Raw genomic sequence first — 19,193 nt, 5'->3', positions numbered from 1 at the left:
GGTGACTGGAATTCGACAGTAGGAAAAGGGAGAGAAGGAAACATAGTGGGGAAATATGGATTGGGGGAGGGAAATGAAAGAGGAAGTCTGGTAGAATTTTGCACAGAGCATAACTTAATCATAGCTAACACTTGGTTCAAGAATCATAAAAGAAGTTTGTATACATGGAAGAATCCTGAAGATACTAGAAGGTATCAGATAGATTATATAATGGTAAGACAGAGATTTAGGAACCAGGTTTTAAATTGTAAGACATTTCCAGGGGCAAATGTGGACTCTGACCACATGGTTATGAACTGTAGATTAAAACTGAAGAAACTGCAAAAAGGTGGGAAATTAAGAAGATGGGGCCTGGACAAACTGACTAAACCAGAGGTTGTACAGAGTTTCAGGAAGAGCATATGGAACAATTGACAAGAATGATGGAAAGAAATACAGTAGAAGAATAATGGGTAGCTCTGAGGGATGAAGTAGTGAAGGCAGCAGAGGATCAAGTAGGTAAAAAGACGAGGGCTAGTAGGAATCCTTGGGTAACAGAAGAAATATTGAATTTAATTGATGAAAGGAGAAAATATAAAAACGCAGTAAATGAAACAGGCAAAAGGGAATACAAACGTCTCAAAAATGAGATCGACAGGAAGTGCAAAATGGCTAAGCAGGGATGGCTAGAGGAAAAATGTAAGAATGTGGAGGTTTATCTCACTAGGGGATAAGATAGATACTGCCTATAGGAAAATTAAAGAGACCTTTGTATAAAAGAGAGCCACTTGTATGAATATCAAGAGATCAGATGGAAACCCAGTTCTAAGCAAAGAAGGGAAAGCAGAAAGGTGGAAGGAGTATATAGAGGGTCTATACAAGGGCGATGTACTTGAGGACAATATTATGGAAATGGAAGAGAATGTAGATGAAGATGAAATAGGAGGTACGATACTGCGTGAAGAGTTTGTCAGAGCACTGAAAGACCTGAGTCGAAACAAGGCCCCGGGAGTAGACAACATTCCATTGGAACTACTGACGGCCTTGGGAGAGCCAGTCCTGACAAAACTCTACAACTCTACCATCTGGTGAGTAAGATGTATGAGACAGGCGAAATACCCTTAGACTTCAAGAAGAATATAACTCCAATCCCAATGAAAGCAGGTGTTGACAGATGTGAAAATTACCGAACTATCAGTTTAATAAGTCACAGCTGCAAAATACTAACGCGAATTCTTTAGAGACAATTGGAAAAACTGGTAGAAGCCGACCTCGGGGAAGATCAGTTTGGATTCCGCAGAAATGTTGGAACACGTGAGACAATACTGACCCTACGACTTAACTTAGAAAATAGATTAAGGAAAGGCAAAACTGCATTTCTAGCATTTGTGGACTTACAGAAAGCTTTTGACAATGTTGACTGGGATACTCCCTTTCAAATTCTAAAGGTGGCAGGGGTAAAATACAGGGAGCGAAAGCCTATTTACAATTTGTACAGAAACCAGATGGCAGTTATAAGAGTCGAGGGGCATGAAAGGGAAGCAGCGGTTGGGAAGGGAGTGAGACAGGGTTGTAGCCTGTCCCCGATGTTATTCAATCTGTATATTGAGCAAGCAGTAAAGGAAACAAAAGAAAAATTCGGAGTAGGTATTAAAGTCCATGGAGAAGAAATAAAAACGTTGAGGTTCACCGATGACATTGTAATTCTGTCAGAGACAGCAAAGGACTTGGAAGAGCAGTTGAACGGAATGGACAGTGTCTTGAAAGGAGGATATAAGATGAACATCAACAAAAGCAAAACGAGGATAATGGAATGTAGTCGAATGAAGTCGGGTGATGCTGAGGGAATTAGATTAGGAAATGAGACACTTAAAGTAGTAAAGGAGTTTTGCTATTTGGGGAGCAAAATAACTGAAGATGGTCGAATTAGAGAGGATATAAAATGTAGACTGGCAATGGCAAGGAAAGCGTTTCTGAAGAAGAGAAATTTGTTAACATCGAGTATAGATTTAAGTGTCAGGAAGTCGTTTCTGAAAGTATTTGTATGGAGTGTAGCCATGAATGGAAGTGAAACATGGACGATAAATAGTTTGGACAAGAAGAGAATAGAAGCTTTCGAAATGTGGTGCTACAGAAGAATGCTGAAGATTAGATGGGTAGAGCACATAACTAATGACGAGGTATTGAATAGGATTGGGGAGAAGAGAAGTTTGTGGCACAACTTGAATAGAAGAAGGGATCGGTTGGTAGGACATGTTCTGAGGCATCAAGGGATCACCAATTTAGCATTGGAGGGCAGCGTGGAGGGTAAAAATCGTAGAGAGAGACCAAGAGATGACTACACTAAGGAGATTCAGAAGGATTTAGGTTGCAGTAGGTACTGGGAGATGAAGAATCTTGCACAGGATAGAGTAGCATGGAGAGCTGCATCAAACCAGTCTCAGGACTGAAGACCACAACAACAACAACAGAGAAAATTTACAGGTCACTTCTGTCCTCAAACGCGATCGTCAAAGGGCAGCACAAAACTAGAGGCCTATGTCGTTCAGCTGCAGAAGTTTGGAACACATTTATTGGTCATATACTCGTATTATGAAATTTTTAGAGACGGAAAATCTCCTTAGTTAGTGCCAACGAGGATTCCGCAAGCAGCGATTGCGTGAAACCCGGCTCTCTCTGAACGTCCACGAGATCGAGAAGGCAGTACATACCGGCGCCTAAATTGATTATGTGTTCATTGACTTTCGGAAGGTATACGATGCAGTTCCATACTAGCACATAGCGATGAAAAAAGAGCGTACCAAAGTTCAGATCAGCAGTGTGATTAGGGCGAAGAGTTCCTAGCAAATAGAACACAGCAAGGCTTTATTAATGGAGAGAAATCTTAGGTGTGGAAGTAACTTCAGGCGTACCCCAGAGCGGTGTTATAGAAATGTTAGTGTTAATAATACATAAATGTAAGTAACGTAACGTCGGAAGTTTCTTGAGGGCGTTCGCGGTTAATGCTGTTGCTACATAACTGTAGCAAAATGAATAAGATCCATAGAGGATAGGCGCTTAGTGGAGGGTTTGGTAGTTGACCTTGAACTTGAACATAAACAAGTTTAACGTGCTTCGCATAAATAGGTGGAAAGACTCGTTGTTGTATAACTGCACGATTGTCGAAAAATTGCTGAAATGTCACATCTGATAAACATTTGGGAGTATTGGAGAGGAGTGATTTATAGTGAAACGACCACATAAAATTAATTGTACGAAAGAGAGGTGCGGGACTTAGTTTCATTGGATGAAGTGTATCCATCAACGAAGGTGGTAACTTAAAATAACCTCGTTGAATATTGTCAGTCTGTGGTGCATGCCACATGGGATTCGCAGAAGAATAGAGGAGATCCAAACAAAAGCAAAACGTTAACTCCGGTAGCAGATTGTGGTATACTGATAATTTTTACTTTTGGACGATCTGATTACAACTGAATGAAACATAGTTTTTTGTGCCACATGCATTTCACCTTTATTTTTTGCAAGGCATCCTCAGTGGCCTGGAATGTGGTCAAACTTTTGTTTTATTCTTTAATTTACGTTTAGGATGTTATATATGTAGGCTATAAACAGTTTCGGCGTTTAACTTTGCTATGATGCAGTAATAATTTAAAGTCCTGCTTACAGGTTCCGTGGGTGTTGTTCTACATGGTTTTTTACCCTTCTTTTCGTGCTCCTTTCCTTCTTATAATTCCTATTCGAAAATTTTTGTTTTCAAACTCCACAAAGCTGAAAGCAAAAATTGTGTGACGTTCAGCCTGTCTGTGAATTTTAGGCGGTTTCCACTTCCGACTAGGTGAATACGGGGCTCGTACCCAAGTCCCGCCTCAGTTACACGATTCGCAAACATTTCGAAAAGTTTCACACTCATGAATCACGCTACACGCTGGCAGATGGGGTTCACACATTTCGGAAGGGGGGTAACAGGGTGGCGACAGGAAGAGCATCTGGCTACCACTTAAATTAACCACCTCAAGTCCATTAATAACCACGTGGACCCTACGCAGATGCGGGATAAAGTCACAAGAAAAATAAGAAGATAACACTGCATGTAACACGAATACAAGTTCCTTGATTTTTACAATTTTTTCAACCCATTATATTTTGGTTGTTTAAATTTTTGGGGTGCTGTATTAGACATGAAATTTTATGTACAAAAGGTCACTTTTGTTGCTAAAACGTTTTAATTGAATCGAAAATAGTTATAAAATTGTACTTGTAAATCAGTTCACATAGTTTGTCAAAGAATCTGCCAACTTGTTCGTTGATGAAAGCTGCTGCTCTCTGCGAACTTCCTGATCCAGTTGTCCTCGGCCTTATGACATCATGTCTTTTCATAAAATAATAAAAAGTTTTTCCTATGTGGAGTTTGCTGGTCTCCCATCGGGCGCCCCCCCTTGGTGGCGGATAGGGGAATGCTCACCATATATGGTGGGTACCGGGCAAATAAAATGCCCGGGAGGGACCAAAACTAGCAACTACTGCTTTGTAGTATGATATTGGCTTAGCAAAGGCTAAAGGAAGGAAACCTTGAGCAAAAATTACCTGGTCCTCCGGGTTGGGGGTTGTGCAGTGGGCTAGCTCCTCACTCACATAAAAACCTAGAACTGCTAAAAAACCTGATAATATGCCTCGGAAAAATTGGAACTTCGGACGACGTACTGGCGACAAGAAACGAAAAATGATGTTTGAATGCTGGAATATGCAAGGTATTTTCACTAAAATAAATTTACTACCTGCAGAACTTGACATGTTCAACATGGATGTTGTCGTACTCTCTGAAACAAAGAAGAAAGGCCAAGAAGAAGAAGGACTGGATCATTATGTACATATCTGGAGTGGGGTATCAAAAGCAGTAAGAGCAAAAGCAGGAGTCTCCATTATGATAAAGAAATCATGGAAAAAAGAATAAAAAATTGGACATTCATCAATCAACGTATTATAACTGTTGAAATGACATTATTTTCTAGGGAAGTTGTGACTATTGACGTATATGCACCCACGAAAGAGACAAAAGATAAGGAGAAAGATACATTTTGGGCCACACTCAGAGAGACTATTGAAAAAATCCCAAGAAGAAAGGAACTGATTATCATGGGAGACATGAATGGTAGAGTAGGAATTAGAGAATCATGTAGAATAGGGAAATATGGAGAGAAAGAATATAATGACAATGGGGAACGATTGATTGCAATTTGTGAACAATTTGATCTAAAAATTACCAACACATTTTTAAACACAAGGACATTCATAAATATACTTGGCAACAGAACACTAAAGAACTTCGTTCTATAATAGATTATATTATCATTAGGCAAACAAATAGTTTCAAAGCAGTAGACGTCAGATCTTACAGAGGAGACCATTGTGGATCAGACCACTATCTAGTAAAAATGAAATCTTTTTGGCCATGGAAGAATGCAAGAAATGATACAAGTAACATAAATAAAACGAACCAGACTCAGAAAGATGAAAATTTATCTTTTAATATTGACAGCCTATAAGACGAAAGTATGAGAACACTCTTTGCGGCCAGGATGGAAAGGAAACTGGTTGAATCATCTGAAGGAAGTACAGAGGAAATATATGACTATATAAAAACTAATGTGAAAATTATAGCAACAGAGGTGTTGGCTAAAAAAGATAGCAACCGCAACCGTGCAGCAGAGTGGTGCTCAGAGAAAATAGAGGTCCTCGTTAGAGAAAAACGAAATGTGTTTCTTCAGTGGTTGAATGATAAATCAGAATAAACAAGATCAATATACAAGGAAAAGAAAAATGAAGTGATGAAAAAAATAAGGATGGCAAAAAATGAGGCATGGGAAAGTACATTATCCAAGGTAAATATCAAATTAGAATTTGGGAGAGCAAAAGAAGCATGGTCAGTATTAAAAGGGCTTCAACATGATACAAAAAGCAAACCCATCTCCAGCTGATAACACAAAAGGAATGGGAAGAGTGTTTCCAAAAATTATGAAATGAGGACAGAGAAGAATATCTAGAAGAAGGAACAGTGGAAAAAAATGGACATGAAGATGATGAGATCCAGATTTTAGAAAGTGAAGTACTTCAAGCGTTAAGAACAGGAAAGAATGGTAAATCACCTGGACCAGGCAATATCAATCTGGTGTGTCTGGAATATGGTGGTGACAAAATTGTGAAACTGATAACACAGCTCTTCAACAAAATGATACATGGAGACTCCATATCCAATGAGATGAAGCTAGGTTACATTAAGACCATGTTTAAGAAACGGGATCTCAAAATTAGTTCAAACTATCGAGGAATTTGTGTTACAAACACATTAATGAGAATTTCTGCGACAGTAATTAAAAACAAACTGGAAAAAAATTTTAGAATCCGAGGTGAACAATGTGGTTTCACGACTGGGAGATCACGTTTTCACATTACGACAGATTTTGGAGAAACATAGGGAAAAATAAAAAAAATATACGATTAATTTTCATAGATCTAGAAAAAGCGTATGATACTGTTCCAAGAAAATTACTTTGGAGAGCACTACATATGGCAAACATAAACCCTTACTTGATTAAAACAATACAACAGATGTATAAAGATAACATTTGACAAGTGAAAGTTGGTAATAAATTTTCACAGAAATTTAGAACAAGCAAAGGCCTTTTACTGGTCTGTCCCATGTCACCATCATTATTTAAAACCTATATAGATATTAGAATTAGAATCTGGTCTCGTAAATGTAATAGTATGGGATTAGAAAGAAGAGATGGAGTTTGCTGTTTGTTGTTGTTGTTGTCTTCAGTCCTGAGACTGGTTTGATGCAGCTCTCCATGCTACTCTATCCTGTGCAAGCTTCTTCATCTCCCAGTACTTACTGCAACCTACATCCTTCTGAATCTGCTTAGTGTATTCATCTCTTGGTCTCCCTCTACGATTTTTACCCTCCACGCTGCCCTCCAATGCTAAATTTGTGATCCCTTGATGCCTCAGAACATGTCCTACTAACCGATCCCTTCTTCTAGTCAAGTTGTGCCACAAACGTCTCCGGAATATTTTACCCAAGAGGACGCCATCATCATTTGACCATACAGTAAAGCTGCATGTCCTCGGGAAAAATTACGGCTGTAGTTTCCCCTTGCTTTCAGCCGTTCGCAGTACCAGCACAGCAAGGCCGTTTTGGTTAGTGTTGCAAGGCCAGATCATTCAGTCATCCAGACTGTTGCCCCTGCAACTACTGAAAAGGCTGCTGCCCCTCTTCAGGAACCACACGTTTGTCTGACCTCTCAACAAATACCCCTCCGTTGTGGTTGCACCTACGGTACGGCCATCTGTATCGCTGAGGCACGCAAGCCTCTTCACCAATGGCAAGGTCCATGGTTCATGGGGGTAGATGGAGTTTACCTACATCATTTATTCTATGCTGATGATCAAGTAGTCGTAGCGCAAGATGGGGAGGATGCTAACTATATGTGCAATCAACTAGCTGTAGAATACAAGACTTGGGGTTTGAAGATTGATTACCAAAAAACAGAATACTTGTCTAATGACTAAGATGAGCCATACATTGAAGGAAAGAAAATCAAAAAGATAAACATTCTCTGTTTTTTGGGATCCATTTTAGAAATCGAGGGAAAATCAGAGTCAGAAATCAATAAAAGAATTAGTAGCGGACGGAGGGTCATTGGGATGCTTAACTCAGTCTTATGGAGGAGGAATGTAATGAGCTAATATAAAAATCTATATTGGAGAGTGTGGTTCTGTGTGGAACGGAGATCTGGACAATTAACCTAAAGCACATTAAAATATTACAAGCTCTAGAGATGGACTTCTGGAGAAGATCGGCAAGACTCTACAGGAAAGAGAAGACAAGAAACACCGAATTAATAAGGAGAATGGAAATAAAAGAAAGAATATATGACGTAATGGATAGGAAGAAATTACAGTGGTACGGGCATGCACGACGAATGGAGGAAGCCAGAATACCAAAACTGATCCTGGAGTGGGAACCGGAGGGGAGAAAAGGACGACCTATGACCACCTGGCTCCAAAGTGTACAGCACACAATGAGGAGAATGGGTGGAGAGGAAGAGGACAAACAAGATCGAAACACCTGAAGGAATATTTTCAAAATGTAGTTTAAGAACGTTTATTCTTTGTATAGTAATCTCCGAGTAAATTATTATGTTAGAGATAAGCCTCTCGAATGAGGAAAAGCTCAAAATTAAAAAAAATAAAAGCTCTTTAATTGTTTTCAGTTTTGTCTGATTGAACCGGTTCAACATTTGTTCTCAGCTGCTCTGCATATTTGGACGCTAGCTTTAAGAACTTATGTTTACTTAGATGTATAATCTGGCTATGAAATATTTAATGTGGTCATAACAATACTGTTTCCTGTTCATCACTGAATGTTCTCGGAAAAAGAACTTACTCTTTCGTAAGAGGTTGCCATCTCTTAGTTTGGCCATAAAGCTTTAAGCCGGTCACCTAACGTACTTCTTGGAACTGAATGTTTCTCACTCGCTTCTGTGATCGTAATTTCATGACCTCTGACCTTCTCTAAGGATTCCTTCATGTTATTTTCATCCAATTTATGTCCAGGTTTCGTCTTTGCCAGTTAAAGAGAAATACCGTAGAAGGTACTATGCTATCTGTTTTATCCTATTTAGCCCGGAATTACTTCATCCGACGCATTACTCTGTGATACTTGTTGCTTGTGCTTGACACAGCAATAGCGTGTTGCATAGGGAATATCAGTTCTAAAAGATACAATAAAAATGTAGCATTACTTACTTGCAAACGAAACTCCAAAGTTAAGTTCGTTCACCGAAAAACTCGTTAAGATCAAATAACTTGTTACCACTCCGAGCGGAGTATTGTTTTGACTGAAACCACGTGAGTGGTCTGAACAAGAGTTCACACAACAGCTGCTGCCACGACGGTAGGGGTTTGGAAACTGCTCTGGTCCGATACAATCCGCTGTCCAATACTGCGGAACTATTACAGGCATCAGTTTTCTGAATTTTATGAGTAGTTTCTTCTAATGACGTGGCTGAAGAGAGGATGTTTATAGAGCTATCTGATCGTCCATTACCCATTTGCATGAAGGGAATCTCCTGGGTTAGCCTGTGATACCAAATGAAAGGTGCGGCGGCTCTCCGTTGGCACACGGGAACGAAAGTAAGACGGCCACAGCGGTGCGCCAGATGAAGGCGGAGTTTTACTTCGCACTATTTTCCTAAGCATCCAGACACTTCGACTCCGGAGTTCGTCCGAGTTCCGGGATTTACATAACAGACGAGAGGTTAAAGGTGTTCGCAGTCGTAAATAGGTATAGGATTGCGGAAGTCATTTGTCGAGGAGTAATTTAGGTAAATAACAGGCGTTCTATTGCGGTGGGATCTCTGCCTTGTCGTCAATATAGCACAACGCACGTCATTGGCATTTGGAACGACGCGAAAATCCAATGGAACATTTAACTGGAATGCAGAAACCAACCGTAGTCCCTGTAATAATATGTTTCATGTTACCACTCTTTGCACACCTGTCTATCTCTGTTGCCGAAATCGCTAAGGCAAACTACTGTGTGGCAATACTCCACTAGGATATAGTAAGTGCAGTTCCTGTATCGGAAAATAATTTCTCACCCACCATTTGCCCTGCAAGAAGAGGATGGCTGGAGGGGAGCAAGGGGGAGGGGGTCATAGAAGTCTAGTCCGTTGTCACCATTTTCCATTTTCCTGGGTTAAATCCCTAACCTATTTTCAGTACGTCAAGGACCGAAGGTGTGTCGCCCTGTAGATGACGATCAGTGTGTCACATAAGGGTCGTCTGTCTTGGAGGTCCATTTGGTGCTTTTCGACAGCCGTAGGCTTCTAGCCTGCGCCAAGCTACGCTATTCCATTCTCTCTCATCAACAAAACAAATAAAGCACCGCCTTTTATACACTGTCATAAACATTTATACACAAGAGAAAACACACAGATCTCGCAAAGAGAATTCCATTGTAGGCGAATAAGGAAAATAGTTTCAGCTGGGTTCCTGAAACGACGCCTCTGAGTGTCCCTGGCTACAGCGGTACAGTGCTGTACTTCTATGCCTCAGCCTGTCATGCTGAAAAAGTCCGCCTGCGAAGCTGAGCGGTCAGTTTGTCTGGTTGACTCGGGGAGGACCCAGGATCGGTCCCCGGTTCTCGTAAGGATTTTCCCATGGTGGCACGTTCAGCGTCGCGGCGCAACGGATGAGCTACTCTCACTAGAGAAAGGCGACACTAACGGTCGGCAGAGCGGTGTGATAGAAACGTGCTTTTGTCAGGTGGCGATTGGTCTCCAGGATACAGGAAGGGATCACAGAGTTATTATTCTCAAAGAAACATATTTTAGATGCTGTTGCGAAAAGACGACTGTCCAAATTAGAATCTAGCATAATGTAATAAATCAAAACAAATTGTTCGCAAATGATTGTTTATGCTCACCGATATTTCCTCGAAATACAGTAGAGCCCCGTTAATCCGAACTAATTGGGACAGGACCTTGTTCGGATTACAGATTTGCTCGGATTAGCCGGAATTACGGTGACGAGTTTCTAGAATGAAGTATACGAAGCAGATAAGTAGGTACACCTTGGTAACAAATGGGAACAAGTGTAGAAACAATGGCTCACTCTCACTTCCTGCCCTTGTTCTTGTGCATTGTTGAGACCTTTGTAGTGTCTCAGGTCAGTGCACTGCCAGTTGGCTCGCAAAGCGCTTGGTTATGTTAGTTGTAGATCGCTGGCACGCGTAATAGTTGTATGGTATTCGTTCAGGTGTAGTGGTAAACGTATTTTCGTCATGAGTAAAGGAAAACAAACAACGTTAACTTTCAAAGAAAAACTGAATGCTTTGAAGCGGATAGACAATGGCGAGAATGTGTGTAAACTGGCAACGGAACTGGATGTTGGTAAAGCAAGCATTCGTGACTGGAAGAAGAACCGAGTGAAACTTGAACAGTACCGTGCAACGTCTTCGGGAAAAACACTCGAAATTCGGCAGACTTTGAAACAGTCCCAGTACGAAAAAGTGGATGAAGCTCTTTTCCTTTGGTTTACGCAGGAAATAGTGTAAGATGGCAAGAACTATGCCCCTTACATGAAGTCATTACAGATCACCTAACTCACGTTGAGCGAACAGTAGAGCTGAACAAAATGACTGACAAGGCACAATGCATCTTGTAGAGGGTATAGTATGGACGTATTGGAATAATTAATGTCAGGTGATGGTTTTAAAGTAATTCACACGACATGAAAACTTTGTGGAAACGAGTCGATTTACTGGACGCTAGTTTACCCCAGGGAAGTATTTAGAGTTGACCATGGCCGGCTGGGGAACGGCGAAGGGAAGCGACAATAGGCAGCTTAGGGCGGCTCAAGCTCTGAGAAAGCGGTAACGTGGCACGGCCTCCAGCCGCCTTAAGATGAGTGACAGCATTGGTGGTTGACCCTGACCCCATGCTGGTGTACCGGGAAGCAGACGGAGAACTTGTACGCCTGTTGATAAATGTCCGTCGTCCTGTTTTCAGTGAAACAAGCGAGAAAGCCGCGCAAAGCTACGGTGGAGAGGTCAACAGAGGTCAAAATATGCGTGCTCGTGACTATAGCAACTTCACACTGAATTCACGGTCCGCAGAGTCTGAAGTAAATCAGGTGAAGAGCGACAGATGAAATACGCCGGCCGCCGATGGGAACGTAGGACCGAGGGATTTGAAGTACTCTCCTGGGTGTCAGAATTCTGGAAAAATTGGTGTTTGTGCAGACGCTAACCTTGATGGGTGGCCTGGGAGGAGCTAAATAACAGAAGTTGAGAGGAAGGGAAATTTTGTGGGAATTTGTTCACTTCCCAGAACAGGCATTGGTCGGCGCTGGGAAGCGACGCATAATTAACGCGACTTGCACTGCAATTGGCGTAAGTGATTTTGCTGGAGGGAAACCGAGACGAAGAGCGGACTGTGAGAAGTCTCCGTAGAGGTCTTCCGTTCCCAGCTTGCCTAGAGTGCGGACGTGGCGTTCTTTACTCAGCTTGCCTGAGAAAGAGTGAGCATCTCTGCAGTTTAGGACTTAGCAAATGGAACGATCGAGCTTGGAGATAGAAAGTTTTGGTTCAGCTATGTACTGAGCAAGATAGCTAGGAGTGAATAGACGAGCGCAGCCTTGCAGCACCACGACGTCGGCCGACGTCCACACAACGACGCCACTCCGCCACGCTGTATTCGGTGATATTGCGCCCGCTCCGGCCACTGTTTCATTTGTTGGATCACGTCGGCAAAGTTTCCACGAGGGTTTCATGGGCCGTGTATTGTAGAATTCTTCTCGCACTTCGCATTACGCCTGGGTCAGTCGATAGGAATTAATTTTGAGTTATCGCGCTTTACTCCACGCAAACGCAATTTATTACCACTGCCTGATAGGAGAGTCTTGTAATGTGAAGGTTGGGAGTTAAAATAAATTTGTGCTAATCGATTGCATCTGATTTCAATCAAGTAATTGAAATCCCAAGTCACTTTCTTAATTAATTTTATGTTCAACATTAGCATCTGGTGTTCAATAGCTGAATATAACATCAATGTGCCCCCCTTTTTAATTAAAAGTGACCAATTCTGAATAAATTAATGTCAACACTGCCACCGCAGTTCAATCAGGAGTCACAGGGCCATATTACTTTTTTGTGTTATCCGATATTACGGCAGTTTTGCACTCTCTGTTGATCTGTTAGTCAATTAGTTGGGGTGAACACACGCCAAAACCAGCTAAGTGTCGGGTGGGGTGTTACAAGAGAAAGGTGAACTAGTTTGAGTGGAGCACTGGTTCAGGAGAAGGCTGTTTACCTGAACAAGTTAATGAATGGTGATGACTCTTTTAGTGCGAGTACGGGTTGGTTGGACAGATTAAAAAAGTCGTGGAATCCTTCAGCTAACAATTGCTGGAGTGAAGCTTTCTTCTGATCGTGATGCAGTGAAAGAATACTTAGGTGAGTTTGAAAAAATGATAAGAGTGGGATAGTATTCTCCCTAACAAATTTATAAAGCTGACGAGACTGGCCTTAATTTCACGGTATTGCCAACAAAAAGCCTGGCATCAAAAGCAGAAGACCATGTTCCTGGTTTTAAAATGTGCAAAGATCGTGTGACTTTATTAGCGTGCAGCAACGCTGCTGGTAATCACAAGCTGCCTTTAATGCTGATCGGCAAATCTGCTTGGCCCAGAGCTTTTAAAAACTGCAACATGAAGTCCCTGCCCATATATTATCGCAACCAGAAAAAGCATGGCTGGATGGTAAGCTGTTTAAAGGAATGGTTTCAAGGCCAGCTTGTTACCTCTGTTCGACGTTTTCCTAAGGAAAATCATTTGTCTCCCCCTGCAATCCTTTCGATTGATAACGAGCCATCTCACCCCAGCACTGAGGAATTATGTGATGGAGAAATTGTGGAGAAATTTTTGCCTCCGAATATTACACCACTTCTACAGCCGATGGACCACGCCGTACTGCTAACATTAAAACTGTTTTACAGAAAACAGTTTTTAAGAATGCTGATCCAAGATGATAGCATTCCTCTAGTGAACAAAATAAAAAAAGTCCATTGTGAAGGATGTTGTTTATTGGGCCGCTGAGGCATGGCAGAATATTTCAGAAAATGCTCTGAGAAAATCGTGGAGAAAACTGTGGACATCTCTTGAATTTCAGGACAACCTAGTTGAAAATGAAGAGGAAAATCTACTATAAATGATACAGACAATCCCTGGATGTGAAGAAGCTAGTGAAGGAGACGTAGATGATTGGATGGCAGCAGGTGGGGCATGTGTGGAGTACCGTACTGACGCTGATTTAATTGCTGCTGTGACTCAAGACCAGGAAGAAGTGGACTGCTGTGACGGAAGTGACAATGAGCCTGAAAGCGACAAAGGAGAGCTGGTGCCACACAGTGACGCAGCAGAAGCTCTTGACCTCACGCTGCTTTATTTGGAGCAACAGCTCCCTGCTACACCTGCTGATTTGATGTTTATGAGACGATGGCGCAGCTATGCGTCATATAACAGACTGTCTTCTTTACGCCAAAAAACAATGACTAGTTTTTGTCATCTAAAAAGTAGGGATAAAATGTCCGCTGTAAATTTGACAGCTTTTCTTTCATTGTCGTGCATTGTTATACCTAATGTTTTCTTGCCAATTTTTCTAATACATGTTTACTGCACTGTGTAAATTTAAATAGTGTGTATATATATCAGTTTACCGCACAGTTTTCCATTTTTAGACCAACATTCTTCATGTTCGGTTTAACCGAATGTTCGGATTACTGGGGTTCGGATTAGTGGACTCTGTTGCACTTGCACATTGTTTAAAAGTTATATCTCAATCTGAAAACCCAAGTGTTGTCCAGTTATCATAGTACACATCCTTTCCGGAAAACTATCACGAACACCACGGTTCCACTACGGCTTAGCGAATAAGAAAAAAATGATTCAAATGGCTCTGAGCACTATGGGACTTAACATCTGTGGTCATCAGTCTCCTAGAACTTAGAACTACTTAAACCTAACTAACCTAAGGACATCACACACATCCGTGCCCGAGGCAGGATTCGAACCTGCGGCCGTAGTTGTCACGCGGTTCCAGACTGAAGCGCCTAGAACGGCACGGCCACAACGGCCGGCAGCGAATAAGAGGTTACGAGTATATCTTTTGTGATATCCAATTTAATTTTTAGTAATCCTTCAGATTTCGAAATGGAACTTCGATGTTTTCTGGAATTAGTTGAGAGCGGGGACGCATACCATGTCGTTTCCTACATGCTGGGCAAACTTCATGCATATTATGCTCTGTAATATTATTCACGTTGCTCGAAAATAACATTTTATTTATGAGTAACATTGCGTGCAACTGTTTCTACGGAACCTATGTACTCAATTCCCTACCTGAACATGGTACATAGAGTATTCAGGGTAGCTTTCACCATTAGAAGACGCAGGGAATACATCCCAACATTCTTTGCTATTTAGTCATAAAAGTTGGAATTCTTCCGGTGGTGATGTTTTCTTCGGCCGCTGCCGAAGATATCTAATCCGCCGCACTATCAATTGTTTGTTTATTGGAAGTAACCAATACCTTCTGCCATCTTGCATCATCATGACCATCAAGAGCTCAAGCTAAAGCCATATGGCCAATGGAAACTTAATTCCTTCTGTCAGTTTTCTGCCTTCGATTCTCACCCTGCATTATCTATGCGCGGACTGCAAGGTGTAAGACAATGCAGCAGCCTTTCAGCGACAGATCCACGAGCTTCTTTATGAGGAAGCCACCTGAAATCGTTGACCAGGTGACCGCATTAGCCAGCCTTAATAGGAACATAATGGCGGCTATGGATACAAAATGACCTTGAAATAACCTTCCAGGTGATGACGCGATTATGACGATCATACGTGACTTCATCATCCTTATCAGTGACATCGTAGTATTTTAGCCACCATTAAAAAGCAAGAACCGATCGCATTGTAGCCCTATCTGAGCTGTGATCATAAGTATCTGAATGATCTGAATTGCTTATAAAAGAAGTTACACTCTTAGAACAGTATCTGACGTGCATAAAACAACGAAAATTTTGTGAACTATATTTTCATCGTTGACGTCAGAAAATCGTGTATGGACTGGCTCACCAGTCGCATCAGTAATTTCATTCGAAGCTATACATCATTTGCTGTGGAATATTGAAACGTGTATATTGTATACTCTCTATAAAACATTCAAAAACCAACATTTGCTTATAAAATGTAACTAACGAATTGGTAGTGCAGTGTTGCTGAAGATGAGTTTTATTTTACAGACTATTCTGGAAACCCTGGACAACGCGAAATAAGATCCACTGCTGATTTATGCAAACACTGTTTTCAGACACGCATCAGCAGCATCGATGTACTTGGAAAAATGCATGAGGACACATTGCTATTTCATAAAATTTTTTGTTTATAACCTGTAATAGGAAATCTTCGAAGTGATGTATATACGGACAAAACAAAAGAACAAGCCATGAATACCGAAACAGAATACAAGAATTTTTTTTCGTGTGTGTCTGTAGTTTCTGATTGCGTTATTTGTTTGGATCTTTTTCGATAGACCTTGCAAGCTTGGTACATTTATCGAACTTCAGTTATTAACGAGTGTTGCTTGACTTAAAAAAAAAATTATCACTAGTTTCAATATTCAAGATGTGAGTATTGTAATAAGTAATGCAGACAATTTAGATGTACAAATATTTAATCTGGAGGTCCACTGTGCTTGATAAATCTTACATATGATACAATTTTATTTCGCTCGAATTTTCACAGGGTTATGTAATTATACTTATGTAATACAATAAGCAGCCTGAATGTGTGTGTGTGTATTTGTGTGTGCGAGTGTGTTGTGTTTTGAGTGTTTTGTACTTGATACATGACAAATAATTTTATTTACTTTCGAGATTCCAACTTCCCATTTTCCTCAGAGATGTTACATCTCCACCATTGTCTCTGCGGTTGTCTCAAGAGTGTGTCTTAACAAAACATATCATTCTCCAGTTTAAGCTATATTTTGCAGTAAAACAATTTTCTTCACTCCTAAAATTGAACTGACAAAACACCTTCTTCCTTCCTAAAATTTCATTGTGCATGAGAGTGTAGTGACAGTTTTCTTAGATGTTGGTGTAGTCAATTACAGTTTTAGACATCCATAGTTCCAGTCGCAGTAGTTCCGTTTTGTAGTTAACCTGAAATGGGTCCAATAATTTGTAATACTACACAGTGACTGTACTTTTTCTACTGATGCATTATCTTCGCTCCCCTCCTAAATTGGTGATGAACGTTACATGATGATATTACTCACCAGTGGACTGAATAGGCCTATACTTCACGTATTTAGATACTGTTGTGACATAGACATTACACTTTCTTGCACGGTTGACATATTTTTGTGGTCATAGCAGAATATTGGCGCACGTGGTCTAGGGGTATCGCCTTCGCGTAGTTAACAAAACGTTGCCGTTCCCGGATTCGAACCCAATTACTGCTTAGTAAAAATCATTAGTAATAGCGGCCGAGGACTTCTGGCATAAGAAGTCACCCTAATTCAGCCAACGGCCTTGTCAAAGCAGGCAGAGCGGCGGACAGAAGTTCAGGACACTCTCTTGCCCTTGGGATGGGAAACTGTCTCTAAAGGCGAAAGAATCAGCAATGATCAACGGCATGAGGACGCAGAAGGATTGGAACTATTGCATTAAAGAGACATAATATGTATCAACAGGACATGTGGCTTGTAGCTTAAGAAGTGTCATGATGATCTCTCTATTGGCAAAAGATTGCGGACTGGTCCCCTATTCGGATATCTGGGAGGTGAACATTAAAAGGAGACTGAATAACCAACGAAAGGATAACGTTCTGTGAGTCGGGGCATGGAATGTCAGAAGTTTGAACGTGTTAGGGTACCTAGAAGGGAGATAAAGAAATAGCATCAAATTTCCATCCAATTTCACTGTTGCCAGCATTCTCTAAAATTTTCGAAAAAGTAATGTACAGTCGGCTTTATAACCATCTTATCTCAAATAACATACTGTCAAAGTCACAGTTCGGATTTCTAAAAGGTTCTGATATTGAGAAGGCTATCTACACTTACAGTGAAAATGTGCTTAATTCATTAGACAAAAAATTGCAGGCAACTGTTATATTTTGTGATCTGTCAAAGGCATTTGACTGTGTAAATCACAATATCATTTTAAGTAAATTAGAATATTATAGTGTAACAGGAAATGCTGCAAAATGGTTCCAATCTTATATCTCTGGCAGGAAACAAAGGGTGTTATTAGGAAAGAGAGATGTATCAAGCTATCAGGCATCATCCAACTGGGAACTAATTACATGTGGGGTCCCACAAGGATCCATTTTGGGGCCCTTACTTTTTCTTGTGTATATCAATGACCTTTCATCAGTAACATTACCAGATGCCAAGTTCGTTTTGTTTGGAGATGATACAAACATTGCAATAAATAGCAAATCAAGTGTAGTCTTAGAAAGATCAGCCAATAAAATATTTGTGGACATTAATCACTGGTTCCTAGCCAATTCTTTGTCACTAAACTTTGAAAAAACACACTACATGCAGTTCAGAACTTGTAAGGGGTGTCCCACGAGTATATGTCTAACATACGATGAGAAGAAGATAGAAGAAGTGGACAGAGTTAAATTCTTGGGATTACAGCTTGATAATAAATTCAACTGGGAGGACCACACCACAGAACTGCTGAAGCGTCTTAACAAATCTCTGTTTGCAATGCGAATTTTGTCGGACATAGGGGACATAAAAATGAAAAAGCTGGCATACTATGCTTACTTTCATTCCATAATGTCATATGGGATTATGTTTTGGGGTAATTCATCAAGCCAAGCTAAAATTTTCTGGGCACAAAAACGTGCAGTAAGAGTTACATGTGGTGTGAACTCAAGAACATCTTGCAGAAGCCTGTTTAGGGAACTAGGAATACTAACTACTGCTTCCCAATATATTTATTCCTTAATGAAATTTGTCATTAAAAATATATCACTTTTTCAAACCAACAGCTCAATTCATGGAATCAATACTAGAAATAAGAATAATCTTCACAAGGATTTACAGTCACTTAGTCTTGTACAAAAAGGTGTGCATTATTCAGGAACACACATTTTCAATAACTTGCCAGCAGCCATAAAAAGCTTAACAACCAATGAAATTCAGTTTAAGAGAAGCCTAAAGGATTTATTGGTGTCCAACTCCTTCTACACCATTGATGAAATTCTCAGTAAAACCAAGTGATTTGTATATAAGTACAATATAACTTCTGCACAATTTCAGTACAGTAATGTGTTCATTGAAAATTTGTGTGTGTGTGTGTGTGTGTGTGTGTGTAAGTACAATCTAACTTCTGCAGCATTTCAGTGCAGCAATGTGTTCATTGTAAATAAGTATTATAGTAGTTGTATTACATGTTTATTACCTTATAAATAAATAAAAAACTTTTTTATTTTTAATTCAGTGCATTAGTATTTGTAAAATGACTCTTTCATGTAGTGTTCATTAAAATATGACGATCATTCCACTTGGGACCTGTGGAATGGTTGAAAGGGTACAGTACCGCCCGAAATTGAAAATAGGTACAACATACTTCATT

The sequence above is a fragment of the Schistocerca nitens genome, chromosome 1, assembly GCF_023898315.1.
Source record: "Schistocerca nitens isolate TAMUIC-IGC-003100 chromosome 1, iqSchNite1.1, whole genome shotgun sequence".
Taxonomy (NCBI): domain Eukaryota; kingdom Metazoa; phylum Arthropoda; class Insecta; order Orthoptera; family Acrididae; genus Schistocerca; species Schistocerca nitens.
Note: the sequence above shows the minus strand (reverse complement) of the source record.